Source organism: Cynocephalus volans, chromosome 9 (assembly GCF_027409185.1).
Source record: "Cynocephalus volans isolate mCynVol1 chromosome 9, mCynVol1.pri, whole genome shotgun sequence".
NCBI lineage: Eukaryota > Metazoa > Chordata > Mammalia > Dermoptera > Cynocephalidae > Cynocephalus > Cynocephalus volans.
In genome coordinates this window covers 123,148,148-123,160,429 of record NC_084468.1, presented here as the reverse complement: position 1 = coordinate 123,160,429, position 12,282 = coordinate 123,148,148, and positions in this window count along the sequence as shown.

Sequence of the window (12,282 nt, the reverse complement as noted above, 5' to 3'; positions counted from 1 at the left end):
CACTCGAGGGCATTGAACCCGGGAGTCGGGTTACTGGAGCCTTTCTAGTGAAAGTAGAACTAAGGGGGCACTGATTATGTCTTTGTGTCTGGGTGACGATGATGAAGCCGTTAAATATTGACCGAGCGCCCTCAGATGTTGTCTTTGCCTGCCTAAGGAAAATTTATAGATGAAACCACCCAACCTTAAAGAATCTCCGTGAATTCTTCCGAGGAAACCTATTGTATGTTAACTCATACAAAAGGTCCTAAATGTTTTTTGTTAAAAGTTTTGTTTTGCAGTGACAAGACTTTATTTCCTGTTCGAGCAGATGGTTATGCCATTCAGAAAGTCAAAGAGTATGGAGAGGAGGATGGAGAATATGGCAGACCTTATAGCGTTGAGGACAGCAATAGAGCACTAGAAGTTTTAGGAAAGGAGATAAGCTGCTTATAACATCAGATGAAATGAAAACGTAGTAAAAACAAAAAAGTTTACTCACCTGGTTTAATGTGTATGCAAATGACATTCAGTTTTCTGTTATGTAAACTAGAATAGAGGCTGTATTGTAATCCTAATTGTTTATCTGTGAGGTTATTTCTGTGAAGATTAATCATCCAGAAACTATTAGAGAGCCTTGGAATATATTCCTCTAATCTATTCTGTCTAATCTCATACAAAAGAGAGAATCTGAAGATTTAAGGACAAAGGGCAGTTGGAGAAATCAACACTGTGGATAATCAAGAGACTTGCAAAGGGTGGTGAAAAAAGCATCAATGCCATTGCATTCCAAGACCCTGCTTTCTTTTTTATATTCTGGGTTTTTCAGGTTAGCTTGTGCTAAACTGCATCAGAAATTCTTTATCATGTTTTTCCAAACCCTATTAATTCTTCATACCCTAGCCCAAAAGTTCTATCTCTGGGAAGCTTTTCCTCATTACTTAAGGTCAGAATGTTCATTGCTTTCTTACAACTCATACACTTTTTGGGGGGTTGTATTAGTCCGTTTCTGTTACTTATAACATAAATACCTGAAACTAGGTACTGTATAAAGGAATAGAGCTTATTTCTTACAGTTTCAGAGACTGGGAAGTCAAAAGTTCAGGTAACACATCTGGTGAAGGCCTTGTCCTGGTGATGACTACAGCAACTCAGGGTATCACATGGCAAATATGGCAGGAGCAGAGAGAGAGAGAGACTCACGTGCTCTCTTTTTAAATTCAACAGAATCATTTCATGACCACCATTACACCATCAATGGATTATTCCATTTACCAGGGCATAGTCCTCACAATCTAATCATCTCTTCAAGGACCCACCTTTCAATTACCATAATAAGATTTTCCATCCTCTTAACACTGTCACAGTGGGGATCAAGCCTCCAACACATTAAACTTTGGGGGGACACAGTTCAATCCATAATAGAGGTATTGCTCATTTGGTCTTTGAATACTATTGTTGCTATTTAAATTTCGTGATTATATGTTGTGTTCTACCAACTACATTGTCAATTCTTGACTACTGCCTTCATTTTTATTCGGCAAATGATGAATGAATGAGTGAAGTGAGAAGTTTCTTTTGTAAGGATTGTCAATTTGAACTCTTTACTAATTATACACAGTTTAGCATCACATAGATTGAAAAATCATTGTTGACACTTGACACTGTCATGAGGAGTTCTGTATTTTCAGCTTGCAGTTTGAGAGAATCCTTGTGTGACTGAAGCTACTCTTCTTAATTGAATAACTCCAGAACCTCAAGAATGGATACTTGAAGGAGATTCTACCATTGGGAAGAGTGGATGGATTATGCAGCCCTATTTTCTGAGAGTTCATTTTGTCCTTGGAGTCCTTTACTACCATTTGTCCTCAAAGTGTGAACATGTGACCCCTTCCTTAACACTTTGCTACACAGCTGAAGAGAAACTAAATTTGGATCCTTTCCAGCCATCCCACTTCTGGGTATATACCCAAAGGCATGGAAATCATCTTGTTGAAAGGATACCTGAACTCCCATGTCCATCAAAGCTCTATTTACAATTGCCGAAATATGGAACCAACCTAAATGTCCATCAACAGATGAATGGATAAGGAAAATGTGATATATATACAACAATGGAATACTACCCAGCCACGAAAAAAAAAATTCATTCGCAGCAACATGGATGAGCTTGGAGAAAAATTATGTTAAGTGAAATAAGCTAGGCACAGAATGAGAAATGCTGCATGTCCTCACTTATAAGTGGGAGCTGAGAAACAAAGAGAGACCATAATAAAACGCTGAACTTCCAGAAGGAGAGAATAGACCTATAGTTGCTAGAGGTGGGAAAGGAGAAGGGGGAGGGAGAGTAGGGAGTAACTGGATAAGGGACACAAAAAGTGATTATAATTTGTAATGATGAACATGCTAATATATTGACTTGAACATCACATACTGTACACAAATACTAATAGTCAACTCTGTACCCCATAAATATGTACAAATAAAAATAATAAAAATTTTAAGAAAACTATCCAATAGAGAAGGAGAAATAATGATGTAGGAGACACAGGATAATTCCAGGAACAAAGTGCTTAAGTAGACAAAAGGGAATGGGATCCATTACACAAAGAGAAGAGTCAACCAGCTTCCAGCATCTTCTCCTCTGTACTTCCCACATAGTCCATCTAGCTCTTCAGAGCCAGAAAGATGCCTTCCAGAGCAAATATTTTTTAGCTCATTTGATCCTCACACCTATCCCATGAATTGGAAAGCATTAGCATCATATGAATAACAGATGAGAAAACTAACACTCAAAGAGCTTTTAGTATATTTCCAGAATTTGCATGATTAGGAATACAGCTAACAGTTATACCTATTTCTTCTGATTCCAAGGCAAGTATTTGTTTTATCACTATTCCCTGTTGCCTCTAGGAAATACTAAGAAGTTGGATGAGGGGTATAAACAAGGGAGTTAATGGGGATGTTTACACTAGAGTTGGGTGTCAGGTGGCAGAGAATTGGAGCTCATATTTAGGAGTCCAAGCCTATTTTATAGACACAGCCGTAGGCAAAAATGAAAATAAATACATTTGGATCCTTTATCAGTACAACTTAAACTGGAACGTTATAAATGGTTTAGGGTAAGATGACTATGTAAAAGTACTTTTCTAATAGGAGAAAGAACATTGGATATTACAAACAGATAACATAAAAATAATCTTGTGTACAAAATAAGTACTCAATTTCAGCTTTTGTTTAGGAGAGATGCCTCCTCCCTGTGGCAGAGGCCATTTTTTCATGGGTCTTACCCAGGAATAGCTCATAGACAACTAAACTTTTTAAGTTCAGGCCTGAACACAGAGGACAAAGGAAAATTCTTTGATTGCCTACCTAATGGTTTCTCAACCTTGACACTACTGGCATTTTAAACCGTGAAATAATGTGTTGTGAGGCGTTGTCCTGTTCATTGTAGGATGTTTTTCAGCATCCCTGACTTTTACCCAATAAATTCTAGTAGCACCTCCCACCCAGGTTGTAACAACCCAAACTGTTTCCAAATGTTGCCAAATGCCCCTGGGGGACAAAATCCTGCCCCCCCCTTTGAGAGCCACTGTCCTACATAAAGGCTCTTCTCATAGTTCTTATTTCCTGTCCATCCCAGTTAATAGTAGGAATTACCTCTCCCTTAAAAACAGAATTCTAATTACCAAGGGAAGAATGGCATTGGTCTTCTTGACCTCCATAACATTGCCATATGCCTGTGTTTAATAACCCCAAACATCATACAAGGGCTTTAATTTTAGTACCTAAACAGTAAATTGCCATCACTTCACAGGTTAGCTTACTGAGTTTCAGAATTCTTCAAGTCACATCTTCCTAAGTAGGGTCATTGAGGAGTTATGGAATTTGAACTCAATACTATGCTTGTGGTTGGGACAAGGGGAAGATACAAAATAAGATATGATTTTAGCCCATGAGGAATTTATAATCTAGCTGCAGAGACAAGTTAATATGGAACCATTAGTGAATACCAGGATAAAATAGAATGCTAAATTTTAGACTAGAGTTGCTTGGCCTGGACTTCAAGAACTCTAGATGAGTTGAAAGATGTTCACGGGAAGATTAAAAATGGCTCTGCCTACTTGTAGGCAGACTGGGAGCTAGGATGGCAGGCCTCCTGTAGTGGACATTGCTGTAGATTGGATGCCCCAACCTCACTGAGGGTTCATCCCAGCTGTAACTTTTGAGCATGGGAAATCCTATTATGGTAATTGAAAGGTGGTGCCTTGAAGAGGTGATTAGATTGTAGGACCATGCTGTAGTGAATGGATTAATAGGGGTGGTCAGGGGCATGGTTCTGAGGGCTTTAAAAGGAAAGTGAATGAGGAGGTTGCTTTCTCATTCTCTCTCTGCTCCACCATTTTTGCAGTATGATACTCTGCCATCATTGCCACCACCACCAAGATCCTCACCAGATGTGTTCCCTGAACTTTGGACTTTCCAGCCTCTGAAACTAAGCAATAAATTTTGTTTTCTTTATAAAATACCAAGTTGCTTGTATTCTGTTATAAGCAACAGAAATGGACTAAAACAGACATTAAGCTGAAGATGAGTGTGCCTGTGGTAATAGCATTTTTCTAGCTAATGAAACTAAATTATGAATAAGCAAGATTTGCAAATATTTGATGTATGTGAAAAGTGAATCATGGTGGCCTCTTGTTTCCTCCTCTATCTCATTCTCTTTCTCCCTTTCTCCTTGCCTTTAGGATGTTTGACTATGAGAGTACTTCAAAAGTTCATGGAAAGATTCATATTATCTTTTAAGTCTGTTTTCACTAACTTTTTGCAGTATCCTTGTATATAGCATTCTCTGTATTTGAAAACTTAGCAAGCAAGCAATAGACAATAATTTTGGAAAGGATCTAAATAACCAAATGAGGTTTAACAAATGTGTTATACTTTATAACTTACAGATAGAGAAGGTACATTTTAATGTACATGAAACAGTTATAAAAATTGATTATTAAAATTCAACTACACAGAAAAAAAATCTCAATTTTAAATTATACTTTCTGATACCAGAGGAATAAAAACAATTTTTTTAAGTAAAAAAGTTGAAATCTGTCCAACTGGAAACTAAAAAGAAAATCTCTTAAAAATTCTTGGTCAAGAAGAGAATCAAGACCACAATTGCACATTTACAAACTATTTAGAAATTGATAGTGAAAACATAAGAATTCAACCAAAGTAATATAGAGAGTAAAATCACAGCATCAGATGTTTTAATATTAACCAATATAGGATGAATGAAAATCATCCAAATAGGAGAGGATTCTGGAAAGATGGCAAAGTAGGAGGTACCAGAAATTTGTCTCCCTACCTAGACAATAATTGCACTTGCAGAAGCTGTCTGATGTAACTATTTTAAAACTCTACAATCTAATGAAGACTTGTGACTTCTAGGGGAAGACTTAGACAATAAACTGTGGTTAATTTTGGTCAATTTCAGCGCTTAGCACAGTAGCAGCTACCCATCCCCAAACACTCAGCCCCACAGCAGACAGCTGTGCACATGTTCCTGTAGCAGTTTGCACATAGCTTGTAGGAGCCAGGTTGGGCAAAAGGACTTGGTTTTCTAAATATTGGGGATCTGTGCTCTCATCACCAATTGCTGTTTGTGATCACAGAGGTGCAAAGAGGCAGTAACCATTATTGTTGCATTTCCTCCCAGTGACACAAGCACCTCATCCTCTGGCAGAAGTGATTTCCAGGGGATTTGAAGGGTTGACATTTTCATTCCTCCTTTTCATTTTTCTTTTCCCCTTTTGGGAGTTAGACATAAAAGACTAGGATATTCAAAAGCAGTTGCATGTGCAGGAGAAATTAGAAAGTAATAGTGCATGCCCAGGGGAAGGTGCAGGCCCAGAAAAGGTCTGAGAAGATGAGTTTACACTTCAGAGTGATCCCTGGCATAGAAAGCCTACAACAATCAAAAACCACAAATAATAAAAATAATAACAAACTCTGTGGAAGGGAAGAATCTAATTTCCAGAGTTATCACATTAATAAATTTGAATGTCTGGTTTTCAATGAAAATCACAAAGCATACAAAGAAACAGGAAATTATGGCACATTCAGAGGCAAAAATAAATAAATAAATAAACAAACAAACAGAGATTCCCTGAAAAAGACTTTATGGAAAACCTGCTAAACAAAGACTTTAAAACAGATCTTAAAGATACTCAAAGAACAAAAAGAAGATGTAAAGGAAGTCAAGAAAACAATGTATGCCCAAAAGGGAAATATCAATAAAGAAATTGAAATCCTAAATCCAAAAAGTTCTGGAGCTGAAAAGTACAATAACTGAAATTAAAATTCACTAGAGAGATTCAAAGGCACGTTTGAGCAGACAGAAGAAAGAATCAGCAAACTTGAAGATAGGATAATGGAAATAATACATTGAGTCTGAGGAACAGAAAGAAAAGAGACTGAAGAAAAATGAACAGAACCTAAGGGACCTGTGGAACACCATCAAGCAGATCAACAAACATTGTGGGAATTCCAGAAGATGTATATAGAGAGAAAAGGACAGAGAGAATACTAGAAGAAATAATAGCCAAAAACTTCGTGTATTTGATGAAACATAAAGATCTAAGAAGCTTAATGAACTCCAAGTATGATGAGCTGAAAGAAACCCACACCAAGATACATTATAATCAAACAATCAAAACACAGAATTTTGAAAGCAGCCAGATAGAATACTCTTTACATACAAGGGATTTCAATAAGATTATCAGCAGATTTCTTATCAGAAACTTTGGAGGCCAGAAGACAAGGGTCTGATATATTCAAAATGGCAAAAGAAAAAAAAAACTGTCAATCAAGAATCTTATATCTGGCAAAACTTTCCTTCAGAATTGAGGGAGAAGTTAAAATTTTCCAGGTAAACAAAAGGTGAGGGAGTTCCTTCCCACTAGATCTGTCCTGCAAGAAATGCTAATTTGAGTCCTGCAAGTTGATTTGAAAGGACACTAGACAGTAACTCAAAGCTGTTTAAAGAAATAAAGATCTCAGTAAAGGTAGATACATGGGCAATTATAAAAGCTAGCATTATTGCAACCATGATACATAACTCCACTTTTTGTTTTCTGTGTGATTTAAGAGACTAATATATTTGAAAAGCAATTATTAATCTAAAAGCTGATATTGTTGTAATTTTGGTTTTGCTGGGAAAACCCCTTCCAAAACGAAGAATCATCTTCCATTAGTGGAGGGCAAGCTCAGGCCAAAGAAAAGCAGACCACTCCAGGTTGGTAGAGAGTCAAAGATTTATTCAGGGGTAACTTACATATAGGGCATTCTCGTGTGGCAGAAAGACAAGGTAGATCTTTTTGCTTGCAGTGCATGCCTGTCTAGTCTTTTGTATCATAAAAAGAAAGGGAAAGGAAAGGGGAAAAAAGTCAGGGATGGCATGTTAAGCCATCTGGTTGCTTTGTTAACCTGTTTACTCTCCACTTAAAGGGATTGTTTAGGTTCCTTACAATCTGGTCAGCATTCCTAAATGGAGGGGTAGCAGCAGGCAGCAGCAATTATCTTGGCTCTGGTATGTTTTCCTGCATTGCTGCATTCTGCAATTCACTTTGCAGTCATCTACCCAGAACACATTTTCACAACAGGTTTGTACCTCTATTTTGTCCTTAATTTAAGGATATTTTGTACTTAATTTAAGAAACTAATGCATTTAAAAAATTAATAGTTTGTTTTTGGACACACATTGTATAAAGATTTAATTATATGACATTAACAACTGAAAGGGGTAAGGACATGTTGTTAAGGATTCAAGTGTACATTATTCAAGTTAACCTCCTAGAAATTTACATTAAAGTACCATGGCTTTAGGAAATGAGAAAGGAATTTAAAGGGTTTGTAAGAGCCCACCACAGCAAATAATCATAGACAATTAGCCTTAGAAGAGACATTTGGTAGAATATAGCTTTAAGCAGAATGCTGGCCATAAAGAAGTCTTTTTGTAACCTTTTCTCACAGCATAGTTCATGGGAAAATGCTACAAGACTTAGTACTCAGGAAGAACAAAGAGCTAATCCAGAATTTGGTGAACTAACCATTCTTCCTTTGGAGTCACAGCTGTCTGAGAACAAGATGGCATCCAGCTTGTTGGAGCTGGATAACACCCACCTGCCGGAGACCAGCTCCAGTCGAGTTGGGGGTCTTTGAAATAGGGATGGAAAGGCGGCGAAAATAAAAAACACAGGTAGAGACCTCGGTTCCTTTGAAGCATGTTCTCACCCTGCAGGCTATCAGCGCTGTAGCAGCCAAAGCAGCTAAAGCAGCTGCAGCAGCCTTTAGACTGAAAACAGCATTTTTATTTGTTACACAACACAGGGGGGTTAATGTGGGCATTTTAACTACATAAACCTTTAAAATTATTAAGCCAATAATTAAATGGAAACTTTTCTTAAAATTACATCAATTTTCATAAAATTAATAATTCACAAGGTTAAATAAAACTCGGTGGTCAGCCAATTCTTTTTGGTGATTATATCTGTTGTGGTCGATTAGTCCATGACTTGCTGTTCTTGACGTTTCTCACCATTGTGTTTCTTTTCTTCTTGCCCTCGTATTAACCTTAAACTTCTTACTACCAGCAAGCATAAATTAGTTAAACAAACCTTATATATATTTTTAACTTTTAAATACTATAAAAGAAAATTCTAACAATTATATTTAAAACTTATAAATCTAACAATTAAACTTATAATCAACTAAAAATTTAATGATTCTCATATTTCTATAGGCATGAACCTATTGTTTATTTGGAAAAGGAATAAAGGATATTTGAACAGCTTTATCATGCATGTACTTAATATAGCAAGCTGTGTGGCCCAATGTAAATTGTCAAAGTGCACAGCACCATCCCTCACAAAACCAGGTGTATTCTAAATTCCATCTATAATCCTTATTTTTAGGAGGGAAAGTTGTGCATCATATGTTTTTGTCCCAATATCTTACTAAGATGTTTTTATTTAACTTAGGACACCAATGAGTAATAGGGTTTCTACGCATTCTTTCTCATAAACTTAATTCTTTTTATAGTATCTTTTTCCATTAATTCCAACCATTCTCTTACCATTAATGTAATCCCCTGTAAATGACGTTTGCCAACTTAAGTCATATTTAGGACGTCCCATAGGAGGGTACCAAATTTTTCCTTTTCCCATTTTATAATCCATATAAACATTTACCCAGATGGTGGGAAGAGGATGGGGATTTCTGTTGCTTATTAATTTCTTTGGTAAAGGCAATTGTTCATGGCTATTCATAGGTGTTTTTAAAACATCCATTGGTGCAATAAATTGACTCAAAAGGGACAATTTAGAATTGTTCAATCTTCCTGGATCTTTCATCTTTTGGAAACTCAGGAAACTGCCACGCTGACCAAAACATCAAAAGAGAAAGCGAAAGCCACACCACTATGCCAAGGCAGAGATCTTTACATTGAAAGCAAGTGCTGGTAGCTGTGGCCCTGCCAGCAGCTCTCCCTCTGGGGCCTTGCCAGCTCGGAAAGGGCAGCCCAAGCTATTCTTTTCAAGACCCCACCATGGCGTGGACTGCGCCACCCACCTTCCAAAGATGAATGAAAGAATTATAGAACCAGATAAAAGAGTTATGGTACTGGCCCTGAGATAAAGTACCAAACCTGCCAAATTTCACATAGCAGCTTTTTGATGGAACTAATCTCCCCACTTTGTTTTCCACACTCTTCCCTTTAAAAACCCTTGCTGAGGCTCTTTAGCCTCTGAGACAGTTTACAGCAGAACTGTCTCCCAGGTTGCACTTCCTGATAATAAAGTTTCCAACTTTGCATTGACATTGGACTCTTGAGTCCTTTATTCCAGGTGAAGGAGTGGCCATTCTTGGTTGCCAGTTTCAGTTTCAATACCAAAATCAATTAAACACAAAAGAAGACAGTTATGCAGGAAATGAGGGACAAAAAAAGCAGTAAGGCATATAGAAAATAAATAGCAAAATGACAATTCCTTCCTTATCAATAATTACTTTAAATGTAAATGGTTCAAACTTCAGTCAAAAGACAGAGATGGCAAAATGGATTTAAAAAATATGATTCAACTATATGCTGTCTATAAGAGGCACACTTAAGATCCAAAGGCACAAACATATTGAAAGTGAAAGGATGGGGCTGGGGGGTTTTCTCACTTGGTTAGAATGTAGTGCTGATAACACGAAGGTCAACAGTTTAGATCCCCTTATTGGCCAGCTACCAGAAAAGAAAAAAAAAGTGAAAGGATGGAAAAGGATATTAAGTAACCAAAAGAAAGTTAGGGGTGGTTTGGTTAGGTGAAAGTTAGTATCAGACAAAATACACTTTAAACCAAAAAACGTTACTAAAGATAAAGGACATTATATATTGATAAAAAGTTCAATACAGCAAGAAGATAAACAGTTATAAATATTTTCACACCTAATGACAGACCATCAACATATATGAAGCAAAAATTGACAGAACTAAAGGGAGAAATACAGTTCTGCAATAATAGGTGGAGATTTCAATGCCCCACTGTCAATAACGGATAGAGCCAGAGATAAGTATGGAAGTAGAGGGCTTCAACAATGCAATAAACCAACTAGATCTAACAGACATATACAGGACATACTACTTAACAACAGAATACACATTCTTCTAAAATGCACATAGAACATATTCCAAGATATACTATATCTTAGGCCACATAAGTCTGAGTAAAATTTAAAAGACAGCAAAATATCTTCTATGACCACAACAGGATGAAGTTAGAAATCAATAACAGAAGGAACTGGAAAATTTTAAAATTTGTGGAAATTAAACAACACGCCAATACCAAAATTCATGAGACAGACCAAAAGCAGTACTAACGGGAAATTTTCTAGCTATAAATGCTTACATTAAAAATCAAGAATGATTCCAAATCAACAACCTAACTTTACAATTTAAGGGACTGAAAAAGAAGAGCAAGAGGAAATTGTAAAGATTAGAATAGAGATAAGTGAAATGGAGAATAGAAGAAGAATAGAGAAAAATCAAAAAAACCAATTTGGTTCTTTGAAAGACCAACAAAATTGTCAAACCTTTAGCTAGCTGAACTAGAAAAGAGGGAAGATTTAAATTACTAAATCAGAAATTAAAAGGGGACATTAATACCAATTCTACATAAATAAAAAGAGTTATAAGGGCACTGAATGCTACCAAACATTTAAAGAACTGACACCAATTCTTTCAAACTTTTCCAAAAAATTGAGGAGGGAACACTCCTAACTCATCCTATGAGACTAGCACTACCTTAATATCAAGGCCAGACAAAGACACTACAGGAAAATTATAGACCAATATTCCTCATGAACACTGATGCAGGAATCCTCAAGAAAATACTAGCAAACCAAATTCAACAGCATATTAAAAGGATTATACACCATGACCAAGTGGGATTTTTTTCCTGGAATGAAAGGATGATTCAACATAGGAAAACTGATCAATGCAATATACCACGTTAACAGAACTAAGGGGGAAAAAAATCACATGTGCCTGTCAATTGATGCAGAAAAAGCACTTGTTAAAATTAAACACCTTTTCATACTAAAAACATTCACCAAACTAGGAATAGAAGGAAACTACTGTCTTACTCAGTTTGGGCTGCTATAACAAAATACCATAGACTAGTTCTTTATTAACAGAAATTTATTTCATATAGTTCTAGAAACAGACATCTGAGATCAGCATGCCAGCATGATCAGGTCTGCTGACAGCCTTCCTCTGAATTCTTGTATCTGTTAGCAGGCTCTCCTGATTCTTATGAGAGCACTAACCCAATTTAGGAGGGTTCCACCTTCCTGACCCTATCTAATCCTAATTAACTCCCAAAGACGTCACTTCCTAATACCATCACATTGTGGGGACAGGGTTTCAACATATGAATTTTGGTGGGACACGAACATTCAGTCTATAACACTACCTCAACATAATAAAAGCCATGTACAAGGGTACTTCAAAAGGTTCATGATAGGATTTGTATTGTTTTAATTCCATTTTCCATGAACTTTTTGAAGTACCCTTCTATGAAACACCAACAATGAACATCATGCTCAATAGTGAAAGACTGAAACCTTTTCCTCTAAGATCAGGAACAAAGCAAGGATGTCTGCTTTTACCACATCTATTCAACACAATACTGGAAGTCTTAGCCAGAGTAATTAAGCAGAGTAATCCCCAAGGAGGATAAATAGAAAGAAGATAAACATCAAGGTACA